Genomic DNA, 22,743 nt, shown 5'->3' on the forward strand with positions numbered 1-22,743 from the left:
TGAAATTCTCTGGTGCCGAGTTGCTTCCCGCCTTCTACAAATGTCGGCCAAGCATTAAGTTCAGTTGGCCTCTCAATTTATTTTATTTTATTTATTCATTTGTCCAATATACAAATACATAGGAAGAAAAATAGACATGTGATAATATAAATGAAGGTGAAAGTGAACTTAGAGGAGAGGATATATGAAAGGAAGAGAATATATAAGATAAGTGAAGGAAAGGAAGGATAATTGGACAGGGGACGAAAGGCACACCAGTGCACTTATGTACGCTCCTTACTGGCCTCTTAGGAACCTGGAGAGGTCAATCGTGGAGAGTCTAAGGGAGAAGTGTTGGGGGTTAGGGGTTGACACAATTGAGTCCGGTAATGAGTTCCACGCTTCGATAACTCGATTGTTGAAATCATATTTTTTACAGTCAAGTTTGGAGCGGTTCGTATTAAGTTTGAATCTGTTGCGTGCTCTTGTGTTGTTGCGGTTGAAGCTGAAGTAGTCATTGACTGGTAGGACGTTGCAGCATATGATCTTGTGGGCAATACTCAAATCCTGATTCAGGGAGCTCACACATATATCCCTATGCAAAACAACAGTTGACAGACTAACTATTTGAAAAGGTTGCCACTAAAATGCAGAAACTGCCCTTCCATATAAAACACAAGGCTGTGGGCAATGCAACACATTGTGATACAAAAGCTATTGCTAGAACATTTTATCATATATTGCCAAGAACGGGGATGCAGTTTCTTAAACACACGCACCACTTAATGGTATTATTAGCATTCCCTTCACATTTGATAGGACACTCAAGTTGAATACATGGCTGGGGAATATGTGCCCGATGCTTATCACATCCTAATTGTATCAAATTATTGGATTATCTTGTATCTGTAACTGTGCAAAGTTTCCCTGGTGAAGGAACAATGATTGGCCTTCATTCTTAATCTATGAGTATGGTTACACTGGCTTCAGGATCAAAAAATTATTTTTTTTTCTTATCTTGTTTCATTGTTAGCTTTGGGCATTTCTTTTTTTAAATGTTCTAAGAGAACTTCAGGAAACCAATTGTTTAATTCCATAAATGCTGTCAGGTGCAAAGAAACAGAGAAACATAGAAGACTGACGGCAGAAAAAGACCTCGTGGTCCATCTAGTCTGCCCTTATACTATTTCCTGTATTTTATCTAAGGATGGATATATGTTTATCCCAGGCATGTTTCAATTCAGTTGCTGTGGATTTACCAACCACGTCTGCTGGAAGTTTGTTCCAAGCATCTACTACTCTTTTGGTAAAATAATATTTTCTCACGTTGCTTCTGATCTTTCCCCCAACTAACTACAGATTGTGCCCCCTTGTCCTTGGGTTCACTTTCCTATTAAAAACACTTCCCTCCTGAACCTTATTTAACCCTTTAACATATTTAAATGTTTCGATCATTTTGTTGTTAAAGGTGAAGTAGTCACTGACATGGAGTACGTTATGATGTATGATTTTATGAACAACAGTTAAATCAGTTGGGAGACGACGTAGTTGTAAATTTTCTAGATTTAGTATTTGAAGTCTGTCAGTGTCTACTTCACCTTTAACAACAACACAAGAGCACGTAATAGATACAAACTGAATGTAAACCGCTCCAAACTTGACTGCAGAAAATACGATTTTAGCAATAGAGTGGTCACTGCCTTGAACTCATTACCTGACTCCAAAATCTTCAACCTTACATTATCTACAATTGACCTCTCCCCTTTTCTAAGAGGTCTGTAAGGGGCGTGCATAAGTGCACTTATGTGCCTAATGTCCCTGTCCTACTGTCTTATTATCCTTTCTACTATTACATTCTACTTATGTTATGTTAATATGTATTATAATACTATACACTTGTTTGACAAATAAAACAAACAAACAAACAAATAAATAAATAAATGTCCCCCCTTTCATTTCTGTCCTCCAGATTGAGTTCATTAAGTCTTTCCTGATAAGTTTTATGCTTAAGACCTTCCACCATTTTTGTAGCCCGTCTTTGGACCCGTTCAATTTTGTCAATCTCTTTTTGTAGGTGAGGTCTCCAGAACTGGACACAGTATTCCAAATGTGGTCTCACCAGCGCTCTATACAACGGGACCACAATCTCCCTCTTCCTGCTTGTTATACCTCTAGCTATGCAGCCAAGCATTCTACTTGCTTCCCCTACCTCCTGACCGCCCTGTTCACCCATGTTGAGACTGTCAGAAATCACAACCCCTAAATCCTTCTCTTCTGAAGTTTTTGCTAACACAGAACTGCCAAATCCTCCATAAACAATGGAACAATATATCCCTACCATTTAGATCATTTTTACTGAACCTATTACCTAAAGGTCTGGTTTCCTTTTCCAATCTTAGTAGAAAGGACTCTGGAAAAGGGGGGGACATGATTGAAACATTTAAATATATTAAAGGGTTAAATAAGGTCCAGGAGGGAAGTGTTTTTAATAGGAAAGTGAACACAAGAACAAGGGGACACAATCTGAAGTTAGTTGGGGGAAAGATCAAAAGCAGCATGAGAAAATATTATTTTACTGAAAGAGTAGTAGATCCTTGGAACAAACTTCCAGCAGACGTGGTAGATAAATCCACAGTAACTGAATTTAAACATGCCTGGGATAAACATATATCCATCCTAAGATAAAATACAGGAAATAGTATAAGGGCAGACTAGATGGACCATGAGGTCTTTTTCTGCCGTCAGACTTCTATGTTTCTATGTTTCTATGTTTTTCTAATTGTTTCCTTAAACGTTTTCCCCGCTTTTTTAACTTTTTTTTTTTACACAAAGCCCAAGCAAACGCTTATGAACTGATTTAGTGACTAAATCTTCAGACCTGCTCTTTTTAAAAAAAAAAAAAAAATTATGACTCAAATTGAGGACTCGGCACTCCCCGCGCCATCAATTTGCACGAGCTAGCGAGATTTGGACTCAGTTGAGAATTTGTGCCACGGGCGGTACATGCTAACTGATTAAAGTGGATGAAGGGATGCTATGCATCACTCCTTGTTCATTTTTTTTTAAAAAAAAGAATATTTGGCTGGGGGATTTTGCTAAAGTCTCCTGTCTCCAGAAAATACAGCATGTTATTTTCTACTATCTCTTTGTGAATTCAGTTATGCTTTATGGGGTCGGCAATTGTGGCTCCTAAGCAAATCCAAAATAGACGTGGGTGTGTGGTGGGGTGGGAGCGGGTGGGAGAGTAAAGGCCAACAGTGGAACAGAACTGCAAAGATCAATGATTTTAACACAATTCTTAAGAAGGATTTAGAGCGAGACTTGAGTTGTAGGATTCCATGACCAAATCACCTGCCATACAGTGGTACTTCTACCTAAGAATGCCTCTACCTACAAACTTTTCAAGATAAGAACCGGGTGTTCAAGATTTTTTTGCCTCTTCTCAAGAACCGTTTTTCACTTAAAAACCGGAGCCTCCGAAACTGTAACTGGAAAAGGCAGAGAGAAGCCTCTGTGGGGCCTCTCTAGGAATCTCCTGGGAGGAAACAGGGCCAGAAAAGGCAGGGAGAAGCCTCTGTGGGGCCTCTCTAGGAATCTCCTGGGAGGAAACAGGGCCAGAAAAGGCAGGGAGAAGCCTCTGTGGGGCCTCTCTAGGAATCTCCTGGGAGGAAACAGGGCCAGAAAAGGCAGGGAGAAGCCTCTGTGGGGCCTCTCTAGGAATCTCCTGGGAGGAAACAGGGCTGGAAAAGGCAGAGAGAAGCCTCTGTGGGGCCTCTCTAGGAATCTCCTGGGAGGAAACAGGGCCGGAAAAGGCAGGGAGAAGCCTCCATGGGGCCTCTCTAGGAGGAAACGGGGCCGGAAAAAGCAGGGAGAAGCCTCTGCGGGGCCTCTCTAGGAATCTCCTGGGAGGAAACGGGGCTGGAAAAGGCAGGGAGAAGCCTCCGTGGGGCCTCTATAGGAATCTCCTGGGAGGAAACGGGGCTGGAAAAGGCGGAGAGAAGCCTCTGTGGGGCCTCTCTAGGAATCTCCTGGGAGGAAACAGGGCCGGAAAAGGCAGGGAGAAGCCTCCGTGGGGTCTCTCTAGGAGGAAACGGGGCCGGAAAAAGCAGGGAGAAGCCTCTGCGGGGCCTCTCTAGGAATCTCCTGGGAGGAAACAGGGCTGGAAAAGGCAGGGAGAAGCCTCCGTGGGGCCTCTATAGGAATCTCCTGGAGGAAGCAGGGCCAGAAATGGCGGGGAGAAATGGCTGTTTAAACAGAAGCCTCCATGGGGTTTCTCTAGGAATCTTCTGGGAGGAAACAGGGCTGGAAAAGGCAGAGAGAAGCCTCTGTGGGGCCTCTATAGGAATCTTCTGGGAGGAAACAGGGCTGGAAAAGGCGGGGAGAAGCCTCTGTGGGACCTCTCTAGGAATCTCCTGGAAGGAAACAGGGCCGAAAATGGCGGGGAGAAATGGCTGTTTAAACAGTTTGTTTTTGTGGTTTCTACCCTCAGCTGGTAAATGTTTAATGGTCATTTATTCTGTGGTTTTTGGTTTCAACTTTCTTCATCAACCAGAGTTGCTGTGTTGAGCAGGGTGTACATATCTAAACAAATAAGAAAACAATTCCATTTTATCCAGAGATTGGAACATCTGGATAGGAAGAGTGAAAAGGGGGTGTATTTTCCCCCCCATTTCCCTTTCCTTTGCTGCTAGTGAAATCTTCTCTCGGTGTCAAGAGTGCCCCTTGCTCACTGCAGCAAGGACAAAGCTTAAAAGACCCCCTTCATTCGTATGGAAAACCCTAATTCACTGGGGAGGAACATATCTGCTGTTCACCTTTAAAACTCTGTTTGTGCATTTGCTAGTTATACAAATGCTGTCTCGTCAAACTTAATCTCTTGGAAGCACCTAAAAGATATTGTGTAAAACTTGGCCCTGTGACGTGACATTTAGGAACAATAAACAAAGAAACTACATCCTGATGAAAATCAGTTGCCAGCATTTATTTATCCATGGAAATCAAGGCTAACGTGGCCAGGGCTTACACACCCACTCACAATAATCTAACTAGGTCATGTCTTTATTTTTTCCCCTTGGAATCAGCTTTTTTTCATGGGACCCATTGACAAGGTTTCAACTCCACTCGTCTGTATATACTGCTCAAAAACAAAGGGAACACTTAAACAACACAATATAACTCCAAGTAAATCAAACTTCTGTGAAATCAAACTGTCCACTTAGGAAGCAGCACTGACTGACAATCAATTTCACATGCTGTTGTGCACATTTAACTTGGTACAGAACAAAGTATTCAATGAGAATATTTCATTCATTCAGATCTTCATTGCTTATTTGACCCCTATGACAACCATTAAGTGTTGTACCACATGATCCTTGACAAATGTACCTTTTTCTTTTATGTACACTGGGAGCATATGCACCAAGACAAATTCCTTGTGTGTCCAATCACACTTGGCCAATAAAATTCTGTTCTGTTCTGTTCTGTCTAGAATGTGTTGTTTGAGTGTTCCCTTTATTTTATTTTTGAGCAGTGTACTTTGAATAGTTCTATGACTATGTGAAATGATTTGATGCAAGTCACATCAAATCAGGGTGAGTTTTCAACGACACAGTAAGATATTTATTTATTTATTTTACATAAAAGGACCGTGTATATATAAGCAGGAGTGGGGATGATTTTATAACCAATTTTAAAATTAATTAGCAATGGAATTTCATTAAGCGATATTGGAGTAATTATATCTTTTTTCCCCCACTGACTTAAGTGACTTGTTAGTCTGGAATTAAATAAAAGGAGAGAAACATAGAAGCTCCATAGAGATGGGAATTTAACCATTTAAAAAAAAGATAAAATTTGAATTATCATAAGACAGTTTCCTTTGTTCCTGCCATATACTTGTCTAGAAGATTTTCATTTGACATGGTTTTGAAAAAGGAATAACCAAACTTTGTTACCAAAGCCATGAACTTTGAACCAAAACTAACCAACCTCCCAAATCCTAATTCTAACCAATGTAATGATTTGCCTCCAGAAGTTGTGGGGGCTCCAATGTTGGAGGATTTTAAGAAAAGATTGGACAACCATTTGTTTTAAGTGGTATACGGTTCCCTACGTAAGTAGGGATTAGACTAGAACATGTCCAAATCCCCTTTCCAATTCTGTTTTTATATTATTCTATTAATTGACAGGTTAAGGTTCTGAATCCCAGCATTTGTAGTTAAATGTTGAGTCTGAAGAGAGAAAATATTTATTCATTTGAACCATGAATAAATGGTTCAAATAAATACTTATTTATTTGAATCATGAAAGAAGAATAGTAGCGTTCCAGTCAACTTGAGTAAGGGTAAGTAGACGTTTGCCCAGGTTCGCCTGGTGCACCAGTTGCGACCCTATCTGGACCGGGGGTCACTGCTCACAGTCATTCACACCCTCATCACCTTGAGGGTTGACTACTGTAACGCTCTCTACATGGGGCTACCTTTGAAAAGTGTTCGGAAACTCCAGATCGTGCAGAATGCAGCTGCGAGAGCAATCATGGGCTTTCCCAAAAATGCCCATGTCACACCAACACTCCACAGTCTGCATTGGTTGCCGATCAGTTTCCAGTCACAATTAAAAGTGTTGGTTATGACCTATAAAGCCCTTCATGGCACCAGACCAGATTATCTCCGGGACCGCCTTCTGCCGCACGAATCCCAGCAACCGATTAGGTCCCACAGAGTGGGCCTTCTCCAGGTCCCATCAACTAAACAATGTTGTCTGGCGGGACCCAGGGGAAGAGCCTTCTCTGTGGCGGCCCCAGCCCTCTGGAACCAACTCCCCCCAGAGATCAGAATTGCCCCCACCCTCCTCGCCTTTCGTAAGCTCCTTAAAACCCACCTCTGCCCTCAGGCACGGGGGAACTGAGATATTCTTTCCCCCTGGGCCTCTATAGTTTATGCATGGTATGTCTGTATGTATGTCTGGTTTTTATAATAAGGTTTTTTTGGTTGTTTTATTATTGGATTGCTACACACTGTTTTTATCACTGTTGTTAGCCGCCCCGAGTCCATGGAGAGGGGCGGCATACAAATCCAATAAATAAATAAATAAATAAATAAATGTGCGAGGGTCACCCAGAAAGTAATGCACCACATTTTTTTCTCAGCCTACACTAAAGGTACAGATGCAAAACTTTAGATATACATTATTTGAATTGTCAGGCGTGCATGTGGAAATTTTGCAGACAGATAGTGTAGCTGCAGTAGTGTTTCAAAATGGTGTCTGTTAGTGACGTACGTTACAAGCAGTGTGTCGTCATTGAATTTCTCACTGCGGAGAAAGAAACTGTTGGGAACATTCACAAATGTTTGTGTACAGTTTATGGAGAATCTGCAGTCAACAGAAGTATGGTTAGTCGCTGGGCACAGAAGGTGGGGCCATTACAGTGCAGAAATGGCTTTGTGACCAGAACAAGGAGTGGTACCGACAGGGCAAACACTTCCTTGTGTCTGGCTGGAGGAAGACCATAGAATGGGATGGAGATTACGTGGAAAAATAGGAAGTGTAGAAGAAACACCATTCTTTCTGTGTGTAAGTTTCTTTGGTGTTCAATAAATGTTGAAGGAAAAAAATGTGGTTCATTATTTTCTGGGCGACCCTCGTATTTAAGTTCTCACTATATCATTCTCAAGATGTCTCAAATAGCTCCTAATGATTGTAATTCTTCACTGAGCAAACAGGTGTCCAAAGGAAAATTTAGGGTTTTTTTTCACCATGCCATCAAACATGGTCATCGAGCCATTTTCCTTCTTAAACTATCTCACTGCTGCCAAGTTTTGAACAGCAAAGCCAAAACTTAAAAGACAGAGGCAAAGTAGCCAATTAAACATTTCATGAAATTTGTGTTCCTTTCTCCAACCAAAGGCAGGCTGCTAATTATCCTTCTGTTTCTGATGAAGATAATGGAGACCAAAAATAGAGAAACCACTTTTGATCCTAGCTGAAATAAATGGACATCTTGTATGTTATCATGAGTCACTCATGCCCTCATTACCTCGAGGTTCGACTACTGTAATGCTCTCTACATGGGGCTACCTTTGAAAAGTGTTTGGAAACTTCAGATCGTGCAGAATGCAGCTGCGAGAGCAGTCATGGGCTTACCTAGGTATGCCCATGTTTCACCAACACTCCGCAGTCTGCATTGGCTGCCGATCAATTTCCGGTCACAATTCAAAGTGTTGGTTATGACCTTTAAAGCCCTTCATGGCATCGGACCAGAATATCTCCGAGACCACCTTCTGCCGCACGAATCCCAGCGACCGATTAGGTCCCACAGAGTGGGCCTTCTCCGGGTCCGGTCAACTAAACAATGTCGGTTGGCGGGCCCCAGGGGAAGAGCCTTCTCTGTGGCGGCCCCGACTCTCTGGAACCAACTTCTCCCAGAGATTAGAACTGCCCCTACTCTCCCTGCCTTTCGTAAACTCCTTAAAACCCACCTTTCTCGTCAGGCATGGGGGAACTGAATCACCTCCCCTGGGCATGTACAATTTATGCATGGTATGTTTGTGTGTATGTTTGCTTAGTAAATGGGTTTTTAAAATATTTTAAATTATATTTAGATTTGTCATGAATTGTTGTATCCTGCTGTGAGCCGCCCCGAGTCTGCGGAGAGGGGCGGCATACAAATCTAAATAAAAAATAAATAATAAATAAACAAGGTTATTCAAGTCAACTTTCTGATATTCAGAGTGTAATATATATGGTAGATTTCCTATATCTGTCTGTTAAGCCCCATGCAGTGAGATTAGGATCAAAGAAGAAAGAACTATAGAACTATGGGAATAAATATAGAATTGGGAAAACTGCAGGAAGAATTTCCAACCTGAATTTATTACGAGCTCATTAAAGTGGGATCTTTTCAAACAATTGAAAATACTTTCTTCTCTGTTTCTTCTCTTAATTTTTCTTTTTTCTTTTGGTCTTTTCATTGTTTTACTCTACTTCACATTACTCTCCTGGCTTTCCCTAAATCTCTTACATCAAACTCCCTTTTTGTTGAAAGAGCCTTGATGGCACAATGATTAGAATGCAGTATTGCGGGATAATTCCACTCACTGCCAGGAGTTCGATCCTGACCATCTCAAGGTTACTCTTCCATGCTTCTGAGGTTGTTAAAATGAGGACCCAGATGGTTGGGGACAAGATGTTGACTCTGCAAATTGCTTAGAGAGGGCTGTGAAGCATTGTGAAGCAGCATATAAGTCTAACAGCTATTGCTACTTCTATAGTTCCCAATTGGCTTGGTCTTTGAATATCACCTGTGATTTTAGATACAAAGGGTAGCTGAGTATATTAACACTTTCCCTTCCCTCAAAAAAAGAAAAACTCCAACCCTTTTCTGCCCTCCTAATTTCTTGAAAAAAATAACATAAAAGCACCCAGCAAATAGCAGTACCTATCAAAATTTAGCAGAGTAAATAATTAAAGTCAGCCCCTGTTCATCCACAGAGGAGAATTCATACGAGAAGCCAGGGTTATAAACCAGTCTGGAAAGTCAATGAGGTATCTGGAAAGATGCAATGGCAAAATATTGTCAAGAAATTTGCATCGTCTCAGTCCTCAAATGTAAATATCAACTAGAATACAATAGGCTCATTTGAAAAGATGAGAAACAATAGATAAATACACACACGTGTCCTTCTAACTATTCTGTGAGACTTGTTTTTACTTATGTTGTAATCACATAACATGCTTAAACAAGGCAAGTAAAAACTTAAGAGGTGTGTGTGTGGAATAGATTAAGACTGGTCAGTGTTCATCTCAACCAAGATTGTTAATAGCATAGCGTAGCATAGCATAGCATAGCATTGCATAGCGTAGCGTAGCGTAGCATAGCATAGCGTAGCATAGCATAGCGTAGCATAGCATAGCGTAACATAGCATAGAATTGCGTAGCATAGCATAGCGTAGCATAGCATAGCGTAACATAGCATAGAATTGCATAGCATAGCATAGCATAGCATTGCATAGCATAGCGTAGCGTAGCATAGCACAGCATAGCATTGCATAGTATAGCATTGCATAGTATAGCATTGCATTGCATTGCATAGCATAGCATAGAATAGAATAGAATTCCTTATTGGCCAAGTGTGATTGGACACACAAAGAATTTGTCATTGGTGCACATGCTCTCAGTGTGCATAAAAGAAAAGATACATTCGTCAAAAATCATGAGGTACAACACTTAATGATTTTATTTACTTACTTACTTACTTACTTACTTACTTACTTACTTACTTACTTACTTACTTACTTACTTACTTACTTACTTACTTATTAGATTTGTATGCCGCCCCTCTCCGAAGACTCGGGGCGGCTCACAACAATGATTGTCATAGGGTAAAAATAAGCAACCAGGAAACAATCAATATTAATATAAATCGTAAGGATGCCAGCAACAAATTACAGTCATACAGTCATAGGTGGGAGGAGATGGGTGATAGAAATGATGAGAAGACTAATTGTAATAGTAATGCAGCCTTAGTGAATTGTTTGACAGTAGTGAGATAATTATTTGTTTAGCAGAGCGATGGCATTCGAGGCTATGAGACCGAGAGTAAAGATGAATAATCAATTCACCTGTTTGGTGAATTGATGGTTCAGTGTACTACATAAACTGCGGGGCTGAATTTGGTGACCAGACTAAATGTTCAAAAACTTGATGTGCAAAATACAAAGTGGAGGGGTTCCACTTTATCTCCCAATGCTCAAGTCCCACCAATGGGAAAATCAAGTAGAGCCATCAATCATCTTAATGCATAACCTTATTAGCTCCCTTTAAGGATAACCAGGAATGGTCCTAGGAAGGTCCAACAGATTTTTGCTAATTTTGAAAATTTATGTCCCAAGCACAGCATACGAAGAGAATGGTTTATCACTTCAATGTCACATAAGAAAAAGGCGATTGTCAAATGCCTTTTCCTTGCAAACACCCTCATCATGACCTGAGTTAATGAAGTTAATTGAATTTAAGATCAATAATGGTTAATTATTGCAATTTGACATTCTGAGATAAATGGCTTTAAGGTGGAGAAATGCATAGAGGTCTGTGAATTCTCACCAAAAGAAGTTGAAAAACCTTGGCGCCTTAGAGGGATCACGTAAGCATCCCATTGATCTCTAGTGCAATTGGATCGACTTAATCCCTTGATGAATGTGTGCTTTTTCACTGCTACAAGTAAATGTTCTACAAGACTACTCTAACCCTTGTCACCGTCCAAATCTATATGAGCTGCAAATCCATGGAGATAGATTAAAGAGAGCTGAAGTAAGAAGACCAATGATTCAAGTAAAGCTGAACGTTTATCATATCGACTGTTTGCACAATGGGTAGGCTACAAATATGGGCACCATAGGATTGGTACCCTTAACCATGTACTTAAGGTCACTTTGTTGCTTTCCTTCAAACCCTTCTTCAGAATTCAACTACAGTGGTACCTCTTAAGAACGCCTCTACTTAAGAACGCCTCTACTTACTTTAACCGCTCCAAACTTGACTGTAAAAAATATGATTTCAGCAACCGAGTTGTCGAAGCGTGGAACTCATTACCTGACTCAGTAGTGTCAACCCCTAACCCCCAACATTTTTCCCTTAGACTATCCACAATTGACCTCTCCAGGTTCCTTAGAGGTCAGTAAGGGGCGTGCATAAGTGCACCAGTGTGCCTTCCGTCCCCTGTCCAATTGCCTCTCCTTATCTCATTTATCTTTTCTTCCTTTCAAATATGTTCACCTATACTTTTATATCTTTTCTTCCATTCTTTTCTTTGTTTATATTATTACATATCTATTCAATGTGTATTATGTATTGGACAAAATAAATAAATAGAATAAATAAAGAAGAACTTTTCTAGATAAGAATTGGGTGTTCAACATTTTTTTGCCTCTTCTTAAGAACCATTTTCTACTTAAGAACCCGAGCCTGGAAAAATTTCCCAGGAAATTTGAGAGCGGCACAAAGGCCCAGCCAGTTTCCTACCATTCCCCCTTTAATCCCGGGCATCTCGGGCTTTTCTGGGCTGCCAGAGGAGCCTTTCAGTAGTGCTTAAGGAGGCTTTGACAGTCCAGAGTGAACAAAGCATTTTCCTTTCTCTGGGCCCTTGGAGTGGGAATAAACCTCTGCCAGTGCCGAGAGAAAAGAAATGCTCCCTTTGCTCTGGGCAGCGACTGTCCTCCTCCTCTTCTTCTTCCTCCTCCTCCCACCCAAATTCCAAGCTTTTATTTCTTTCCTAATGGGTTTGCCCGCATTATTTGCTTTTACATTGATTCCTATGGGAAAAATTGCTTCTATTTACAAACTTTTCCACTTACGAACCTAATCACGGAACAAATTAACTTCTTAAGTAGCGGTACCACTGTACTTACAAAATCCTGGCTTTAATGGAAAAATCCTAACTACAGCCTGGGATTCGTGTGGCAGAGCCAATGTTGAATGAATACATAAGGAATAGAAGTACGTAATGCATATGATAAGAGGTGATGTTAACAGTTAAAGAGATTGATAATTGAGAACTGTAGAGGAAGTACAGTTTAACTTACTTGTATATACATGGAAATACGACACCAGCGCAATTTACTGTAAAAGGGTTAATGTATTTTTTAATTGTTTGTTTGTATATTATTTTAATGTTTTGTCTGTATGGTTTTGTTTAAAGTCTGTATTTTAAATGTCTTTTCTTTTTAATGTTTATAATTAATTTAAACTATTTTTTAAAAAAATACAGTCAAGGTTGAACTATTGGGGAAAGAATATAATTTTTACCACTACCATGTAGGTATATACACACAAATCTAAATCCAATTCAATCCATGTTAGTGCTGAAAAGACTCTCAAAGCCACACACAAAAATGTGTACATTTCACAATGTACACATTTTTGTACCTAAAACCCTCCCCTATTATAACCTTGTAGTTCCTTAATTCAGGATAGAGTCAGAATGACTTGAAGGAACGGAGCATTTATTGACCGGATGCCCTTCCTGACACCGATGAGGAGTTCATAGCCGGTTTTTTTCTCCTTTGCATCCTAATCCAAGCCCCCATAGACTTTTTAAAAAAAGACCCAGATCTAATTGATTGTTTCTTCCATGCAAACTTTGCTGATGCATTCTCATACCCTGTTGTTGCTACAAACAAAGCTGTTGTGGTTAGCTCTGGCCCAGCTCCTGCCCCAAGGACTGTGGATGTGGGGGAGACATCCACATGCTGCAGGCCTGTTTTGCCCCCGGTGGAATCTGATGATGAAGGTTCCTCTGACCAAGAAGATATGAGTGACAGGGAGGAGGAGAGTGTGGCAGACAGCTCAGAAGGAGATCAATTATCTAGCTCCTCCTTGGATTCAGAACAAGAGTTAATGATACCCCACACATGAGGAGAGCGATGCATAGGCAACAACAACTGAGAGATTATTATAAAAGAAAATGAGGCCAACTGTGGTTGGGTGAGGCTGTGGTAATTAGTGAGGCTGCTATAAAGAGCAGCCTGTGGGTTTGGCCATTGTGGAGGATTATCTGATCGTTGTGTTTCGTGACTGCTTTACTGACTTTGACCTTTTGTGTGCTGATTTTTCCCTGCTTTGAAACTAAACCAGAGCAAAGTGTGTGTCACTTTGTGAGAGAAGAAGGACTGTGAATTGCCTCACAGCTGCAAGCTAAGTATCACAGAACTGATAAGGGACTTGTACAAATTACCAGTTTGTTTGGAGATGAGTGCTCTTTGCTATACCAAAAGAGGGCTTGGTTTAAGTGACTTTTCATTATAAAGAACATTGTTTTGAATTTTCAAACGTGTGTGTGTGTCTGAAATTTGTACCTGTGAATTTTTGTGAGGAGTCTACCAGAGAGCCCGACAGAACACAAAGCATTGATGCTCCCAGACTCAGTGCTTTGTCACTTGTCTCTCTGACAATGAAATCCATTATGATGGATGATACCACCCCAATGCCCAATAAATGTTGATGACTCCTTAAGTTGAATGACCTGGCATGTAATCAAATTAATAATTTTAGTTACCCAAAGTTCAGAAACCAGAGGAAGTCCACTGATGCCTTGCACACCAATCTGTAATTAATTCTCAGATCAGTTTCACTTCTGACTGTAGCTACTTTTAAGTCAGATTTGGAATACAGTGGTACCTCATCATACGAACTTAATTGGTTCCAGGAGGAGGTTCGTAAGGTGAAAGGTTTGTAAGATGAAACAATGTTTCCCATAGGAATCAATGTAAAAGCAAATAATGCGTGCAAATCCTTCAGGAAAATCCCAAACTTTAGAAGGGAGGCGAACAGAGGGCAGGGAGGAGCAGCTAAAGGGGGCAGGTGGAAGAAGCAAGGCTAGGCTAAAGGGTGAGTGGGAAGGAAGAAAGGCAAGGGGGGCGCCCCTCCCTTTTCTTTTTTCAAAAGACACAGTTTCAGTGCCTTTGCAAGCATGCAAAATCTTTACTCCTCCAAGCTGCCCCTCCCTTTTCTTTTTTCAAAAGACACAGTTTCAGTGCCTTTGCAAGCATGCAAAATCTTTACTCCTCCAAGCTGCCCCCTCCCTTTTCTTTTTTCAAAAGACACAGTTTCAGTGCCTTTGCAAGCATGCAAAATCTTTACTCCTCCAAGCTGCCCCTCTCTTTTCTTTCTTAAAAGACACTGTTTCAGTGCTTTTGCAAGCATGCAAAATCTTTACTCCTCCAAGCTGCCCCTCCCTTTTCTTTCTTAAAAAGACAGTTTCAGTGCTTTCGCAAGCATGCAAAATCTTTACTCCTCCAAGCTGCCCCTCCCTTTTCTTTCTTAAAAAGACAGTTTCAGTGCTTTCGCAAGCATGCAAAATCTTTACTCCTCCAAGCTGCCCCTCCGTTTTCTTTCTTAAAAGACACCGGTTAAGTGCTTTTGCAAGAATGCAAATTCTTTTCTCCTCCAAGCTGCCCCCTCCCTTTTCTTCTTCAAAAAAAGGGGGGAAAAAGAAACCCCTTCATCCCAGCAGCAGCTGCTTGGGTTCGTAAGGTGAAAATAGTTCGGAAGAAGAGGCAAAAAAATCTTAAGCACCGGGTTCGTATCTTGAAAAGTTCGTTAGAAGAGGCGTTCGTAAGATGAGGTACCACTGTACGTTGAATATACACAATGATCAAACGGGTACTGTTTCCCTCTTCCTTTCTCTTTCTTATTTTTAACAATGATATTAACCTACTTTCTCTTGAGAGTAGCAAGGGTTTTTTTTCCCTCCCCCTGACAGTTTGTTCCCTACAAAGAAAGATACTGCAAATGTGTTCCTATTGAGAGTTGTACATGCACACCGAACAAGTTAAATGACCATTTACAAGATTTATAATGACAAAGTAAATGTTGTCAAGGAAAGGGGGGAAAATATTCCTGATTGCAGAGCACTGACAATAAAGAGACGCTGAAGAGAACTGTCAAAATGTGAGATTATGCAAAAACAGTATTGAGAACACTGCTAATCATTTGCTCTTGTCAATTATTTGAAGGGTATCTGACAGCATATTTACATTAAACACATTTCAGAAGCAAACTCCTTAATGCTCTACCGGATTTTTTTTTCCCCTTCCTTTTTCTTTGGCATGAAGAATTTTTCAAAGTACAGTGATACCTTGTCTTACAAACGCCTCGTCATACAAACTTTTTGAGATACAAACCCGGAGTTTAAGATTTTTTTTGCCTCTTCTTACAAACTATTTTCACCTTACAAACCCACCGCCGTCGTCTCCGGACTTCCGTTGCCAGCGAAGCGCTCGTTTTTGTGATGCTGGGATTCCCCTGCTGGGATTCCCCTGCAGCATCGCAAAAGCACAGAAGTCTGGAGGTGGGGTTTCCCATGGAGGGAAGCCTCAGGGGAATCCCAGCAACGCAAAAATGGGCCCCTTCGGCTGGCAAAAGGGGTGAATTTTGGGCTTGCACACATTAATCGCTTTTCCATTGATTCCTATGGGAAACATTGTTTCGTCTTACAAACTTTTCACTTTAAGAACCTCGTCCTGGAACCAATTAAGTTTGTAAGACAAGGTATCACTGTATCTTTAAATGTTGATGGTGTCGCATACAATTCTACTCTAGGCAGTTGAGTCCACTTTAGGAAATTACAGTTGCCTACAATAATGACAATTGCCCTCTGCATACTCACACTTATTCTCTTTGTAGCATTCTCTTTGTAGCCTTCTCCGGGTCCCGTCAACTAAACAATGCCGTTTGGTGGGACTCAGGGGAAGAGCCTTCTCTGTGGCGGCCCCCGACCCTCTGGAACCAGCTCCCCCCAGAGATTAGAACTGCCCCCACCCTCCTCGCCTTTCGTAAACTCCTTAAAACCCACCTTTGCCATCAGGCATGGGGGAATTGAAACATCTCCCCTGGGCCTATACAGTTTATGTATGGTATGCTTGCTTTTTATGTTTGCTTTTAATAATGGGGCTTTTAGTGTTTCTTTTAAATTGTTAGATTTGTTATATATTGTTTATTATTGCTGTGAGCCGCCCCGAGTCTACGGAGAGGGGCAGCATACAAATCTAATAAATAAATAAATAAATGTCAGCAGGGGTAGCAAAAATGGAGCTCCACCCCAGAGCACCCCAATTTGCACCAAAAGATGTTGAAAGAAAATGCAGGGTGTCTTCGTTGGGTAGCCCCTGCGTTTTCCCAAAAGCATTTAAGAACCCCAAAACCAGCGATTCTGCTACAAGCAAAAGTGTTTAGGAAAAGTATAAGGAGATAAGATCTGAAATTAATTCTATGTGATCTGGGTTTCTGCCTCCTCCTCCTTTCTGAATGGCTATAGTGTTCTCGAGAACAGAGGTCTTTATAGCTGGCTGGAGAATTCTGGTAGTTGAAATTCACAAGTTTTAAAGTTATTTTATTTTATTTTATTATTTTATTTCATTTCATTTCATTTCATTTCATTTCATTTATTTTATTTTATTTTATTATTTATTTTATTTTATTTTATTTTATTATTATTTTATTTATTTAGTCAAACAATTATAGAGTGGTAATTTGTACAAATGAAACATTAGATAAGTAATGATAAAAAGTAACAAAAGAAGACAATAGGACAGGGACGGTAGGCACAGTGGTGCGCTTATGCACGCCCCTTACAGACCTCTTAGAAAGGGGGAGAGGTCAATTGTAGATAGTCTAAGGTTAAAGGTTTTGGGATTTGGAGTAGAAACCACATAATCATGTAGTGCATTCCAGGCATTGATCACTCTATTGCTGAAGTTGTATTTTTTGTAGTCACGTTTGGAGCGATTGACATTTAGTTTCAATCGATTTTATGCTCATGTGTTGTTGCGGTTGAAGGTGAAGTAGTTGTTAGCAGGTAGGACACTTTAGTATATGATTTTATGAACTATAATTAAGTCGGAATGGAGACGACAGAGTTGTAAGTTGTCTAAACCAAGAATTTCAAGTCTGGCGGAGTAAGGTATTTTGTTGTGAGAAGAGGAGTGAAGGACTCTTCCTGTGAAATATTTCTGGACTCTCTCAATTGTGTTGATGTCAGATATGCAATGTGGATTCCATACAGGCGAGCTGTATTCTAGGATTGGTCTGACAAATGTTTTGTAAGCTCTTGTTAGCAGTTCAAAATTACGAAGCTGCGACGGATTAGGTTAACAACTCTTAGAGCCTTTTTGGCAATGTTGTTGCAGTGGGCTCTAGGACTTAGGTCATTGGATATGAGTACTCCAAGGTCTCTGACAGATTGAAGGATTGGGGACACTGCTCTAGAAAATAAAATGAATAATGCTTGAAACCTAATGTTTTTGCCAGAAACCTTGATTTTGTTTGGTAGTCTGCAGGAAGGAGGGTTAAGACTGTTATGTGGAATGGAGCATTTTGGGATGTTCACTTTGGCTGTGAAAGTACAAAAGGGACACTTTAGATTGTTGCTTTTAGATTGTTGAATTTTCGTGCTTTCTTTTTTTAATGGATTAAGAGAAAACAGCATGGTATCAACATACGGATGGTAATGTGGAGAAACAATGGAGGTTATACATAGGTGGAAAGTATCTTTCAAATTGCACCAGTTTCTCAACATTTCCACCTTTTTGGAAAACCAGAAAGGGACGAAAGAAGAGGGCGGGGGAGGAAAAAAATCTCTTTTTTTTCAAGGATCCAGACCTCAAGATTAATCATCAGACTGATAGAAACATAGAAACATAGAAACATAGAAGACTGACGGCAGAAAAAGACCTCTTGGTCCATCTAGTCTGCCCTTTTACTATTTCCTGTATTTTATCTTAGGATGGATATATGTTTATCCCAGGCATTTTAAATTCAGTTACTGTGGATTTCCCAACCACGTCTGCTGGAAGTTTGTTCCAAGGATCTACTACTCTTTCAGTAAAATAATATTTTCTCATGTTGCCTTTGATCTTTCCCCCAACTAACTTCAGATTGTGTCCCCTTGTTCTTGTGTTCACTTTCCTGTTAAAAACACTTCCCTCCTGAACCCTATTTAACCCTTTAACATATTTAAATGTTCGATCATGTCCCCCCTTTTCCTTCTGTCCTCCAGACTATACAGATTGAGTTCATTCAGTCTTTCCTGATACGTTTTATACTTAAGACCTTCCACCATTCTTGTAGCCCGTCTTTGGACCCGTTCAATTTTGTCAATATCTTTTTGTAGGTGAGGTCTCCAGAACTGAACACAGTACTCCAAATGTGGTCTCACCAGCGCTCTATATAAGGGGATCACAATCTCCCTCTTCCTGCTTGTTATACCCCTAGCTTGCAGCCAAGCATCCTACTTGCCTTTCCTACCGCCCGACCACACTGATCACACAATATTACACTTTTAGCAAAAGGGCACTGGATTTATAATAGTGTTTTCAAAAATCTGTGTGAGGCTTGAATATTTCATCGCATCTGCAAATTAAGAAGACGAAAAAACATCTATGCAACAGCATGGCTATTTCTGTAGAGCAGGAGACTTAGATGGGAGGAGGGGGGAAAAAATCTGTTTCTAAGGTAGTTTGTAAAAATTATTTATTTCTATACCAGTTAATTAGGATGGGAGTCTTTGTTGAATGCACAAGCATTAAAAAAGTGCTGATATTTTATGCATCTTTAACTGTAACGTGCTTCCCCGCAGCGCCCTGGTAACTCCTTGACATTTAACATTCACTCACAGCAACCATAATAAGAGGTTTGATTGCTTCTTTTGCAGATGCAGAAATTTAATAACTGTGATCAGTTGCATAAATTTACTATACAACCATCTTAAGTTAGCCACATTAAAATTAAACAAAATTGTAATCTGCTGACAGATTATTTCAGATTATTATATTCAGCGTTTCAGATTGGTGAGTACAAAGGAAGGCTAGAGGAGGAGGTGAAGGAGATGGAGATGGAGAGAGAGAGAGAAATAGATAGAGAGAAAGAGAGAGAGAGGTCTCCTATCTAAGTCAAAGAGCCTGTGTTCAAATGACATGATGAAATTTGTGTCAAGCCCCAGGAAAATCAGGCGATCCAGGCAGTTCACATGGATATAAAGATTTATGGTAAGCATAAGCTCCCTATAAAAATCTGAACTATTGGAATACTGTGTTCAGTTCTGGAGACCTCACCTACAAAAAGATATTGACAAAATTGAACGGGTCCAAAGACGGGCTACAAGGATGGTGGAAGGTCTTAAGCATAAAACGTATCAGGAAAGACTTAATGAACTCAATCTGTATAGTCTGGAGGACAGAAGGAAAAGGGGGGACCATGATCGAAACATCTAAATATATGTTAAAGGGTTAAATAAGGTTCAGGAGGGAAGTGTTTTTAATAGGAAAGTGAACACAAGAACAAGGGGACACAATCTGAAGTTAGTTGGGGGAAAGATCAAAATCAACGTGAGAAAATATTATTTCACTGAAAGAGTAGTAGATCCTTGGAACAAACTTCCAGCAGACGTGGTTGGTAAATCCACAGTAACTGAATTTAAACATGCCTGGGATAAACATAATAATAATAATAATAATAATAATAATAATAATAATAATAATAATAATAATAATAAACATAATAATAATAATAATAATAATAATAATAATAATAATAATAATAATAGTAATAATAATTTATTAGATTTGTATGCCGCCCGTCTCCGAAGACTCGGGGCGGCTCACAACACGATAAAAACAGTATTATACAGGCACAAATCTAATATAAAAAAACCCCTATAAAACCCTATCATAATTAAAAACCAAACAGCACATACATACCAAACATAAATTATAATAAGCCTGGGGGAAAGGTGTCTCAAATCCCCCATGCCTGGCGGTATAGGTGGGTCTTAAGTAGTTTACGGAAGACAAGGAGGGTGGGAGCAGTTCTAATCTCCGGGGGGAGTTGATTCCAGAGGGCCGGGGCCCCCACAGAGAAGGCTCTTCCCCTGGGGCCCGCCAGACGACATTGTTTAGTCGACGGGACCCGGAGAAGGCCAACTCTGTGGGACCTTATCGGCCGCTGGGATTCGTGCGGTAGCAGGCGGTTCCGGAGGTATTCTGGTCCAATGCCATGTAGGGCTTTAAAGGTCATGACCAACACTTTGAATTGTGACCGGAAACTGATCGGCAGCCAATGCAGGCCACGGAGTGTTGTAGATACGTGGGCGAATCTGGGAAGCCCCACGATGGCTCTCGCCAGGAAATAGTATAAGGGCAGACTAGATGGACCATGAGGTCATTTTCTGCTGTCAGTCTTCTATGTTTCTATGTTTCTATTTGTGACCAAAGGAAATTTGTTGGAAATAAGAGTAGAAGAAATTCAAGGTGGGCTGGACTTAAATTCCTGGGAGCATGAAGTGATTCAAGATTTATTTATTTTTTATTTATATATTTGTCAAACAATTATAGGATGGTAATTTGTAGAAGTATAACATTAGAAAAGTAATGATAAAAAGTAATGATAAAAGACGATAGGACAGTAGGACAGGGACAGTAGGCACAATGGTGCACTTAGAAAGGGGGAAAGGTCAATTGCTGATAATCTAAAGTCAAAGTTTTTGGGGTTAGGAGTAGAAACCATAGAGTCAGGTAGTACATTCCAGGCATTGATCACTCTATTGCTGAAGTCGTATTTTTTGCAGTCTAGTTTAGAGCGGTTGACTAAACTTATTACATGCTCATGTGTTGTTGCGGTTGAAGGTGAAGTAGTCACTAACAGGAAGGATGTTTTGGTATATGATTTTATGAGCTATAGTTAAGTCGAAACAGAGACGAAGGAGTTGTAAGTTGTCTAATCGAACAATTTCAAGTCTGGCGCAGTAAGGTATTTTGCTATGGGAAGAGGAGTGAAGGTCTCTTCTTGTAAAATATTTCTGGATTCTCTCAGTTGTGTTGATGTCAGATATGTAATGTGGGTTCCATACAGGTGAGCTGTATTCGAGGATTGGTCTGACAAATGTTTTGCATGCTCTGGTTAGCAGATCAATATTATCAGAGAAGAAGCTGCAAAGGAATAGGTTAACAACTCTTAAAGCCTTTTTGGCAATGTTATTACAGATTACTGGTGTATTTGACCTCTCCTTTGGGCTTAGCCTGGTCATCTCCTACCATTACAATTACAAATGTAGTGGTACCTCTACCTACAAACGCCTCTACTTAAGAACTTTTCTAGATAAGAACCGGGTGTTGAAGATTTTTTTGCCTCTTCTCATGAACCATTTTCCACTTACAAACCCGAGCCTCTGAAACTGTAACTGGAAAAGGCAGGGAGAAGCCTCCATGGGGCCTCTCTAGGAATCTCCTGGGAGGAAACAGGGCCGGAAAAGATGGGGAGAAACCTCTGTGGGGCCTCTCTAGGAATCTCCTGGAAGCAGGGCCAGAAAAGGCAGGGAGAAGCCTCCGTGGGGCCTCTCTGGGAATCTCCTGGGAGGAAACAGGGACTCCACCCTCCCTATGGTTTCAGCAATCACATGCATTATTTGTTTTTACATTGATTCCTATGGGAAAAATTGCTTCTTCTCACAAACTTTTCTACTTAAGAACCTGGTCACAGAACGAATTAAGTTCGTAAGTAGAGGTACCACTCTACTTTGTTTTAATTCTCTATTTTGCCATGGTATGTAGACTATTCTTACATTTTGCACTCTGGGGCCTGATGAGTGTTGGAGTTTATGGGTTGAGCATGCATCTGAAAAAAATGATTGTTGAGAGGGTGTGCCTATCACACTTTCACAGCTCTGAAATTTTACCCTGTGTTTACGTTATAGTATATCTCTGAACATACGTTGAGTTGAGAACATTGTCTGAATGTCTGAGAAATCAATTACATTGTGATTTGAGGTCTGAGGTCTTTGGGAAAATTTATCTCCAATACTGAGTTTGTCAAGAATTGTAGCTACTGGATCTTAGACTTCATCATACTTCTTTGACAATGCCTGGTTTTAATATAGGGGGAATTTAGTATGAGTTGACAGATGGAGAAGAACTTGCTATTCCCCCTGGCTAAACTAGGTGATCAGGGTGTGGCTTTTTTTTTGTCTAGACTCACAAAAAAAAATTATTGAAGCAAACCAATTGTGATTACATCCTGAACTGAAGCATTTCCCAATGCAACTGCTACCTGTTAATCTTTTATAATCAATTACCTTGCATAAATTGTGTTTGTTTGCTTCTAATTATAACTAATTATGCTTCTAAATATGTTCTTTGGGGCTATCAAGAGAATGTAGATTGAATGGAACCAGGAGGTGAGAAGAAAGAATCTATGATTAACAGATATCTTCCAAAGAG

Source organism: Erythrolamprus reginae, chromosome 9 (assembly GCF_031021105.1).
Source record: "Erythrolamprus reginae isolate rEryReg1 chromosome 9, rEryReg1.hap1, whole genome shotgun sequence".
NCBI lineage: Eukaryota > Metazoa > Chordata > Lepidosauria > Squamata > Dipsadidae > Erythrolamprus > Erythrolamprus reginae.